Raw genomic sequence first — 453 nt, forward strand, 5'->3', positions numbered from 1 at the left:
AAGAAAATCGGAATCGGCAAAAATCGGTATCGGCAGATCACACTAACAAAAAATCAGAAATCGGAATCGGCCAAGAAAATTGCAATCGGTGCATCTCTATCATTTAATCATTCATTCATAAATTACATGTGATTTTGTTTAGTTGTCTAATGTTTTTTTTTCTTCAGAATCATGAGAGAAACACAACTTCCATTGGGCGGGCGGAACTAAATGTATCCAGAATCATGCAGTTCTATTTTGCACACAAACAGCTCAATATGCGATAAGTCGACTAATGCTTAAAATGAACGACTAGTAATCGACCAGAAAATTCCTTAGTCGAAGGCAGCCCAAATATCATTTTGATATTGGTGCACCTGTGCTGGACTATCACTGGAGTCTGAACCACCAGCCCTGACCTCATTGGCACACACACACACTCACTCACACACACACACACACACACACAGACAC

This window comes from Sinocyclocheilus rhinocerous, unplaced genomic scaffold, assembly GCF_001515625.1.
Source record: "Sinocyclocheilus rhinocerous isolate Xijiao unplaced genomic scaffold, SAMN03320098_v1.1 scaffold722, whole genome shotgun sequence".
Lineage (NCBI taxonomy): Eukaryota > Metazoa > Chordata > Actinopteri > Cypriniformes > Cyprinidae > Sinocyclocheilus > Sinocyclocheilus rhinocerous.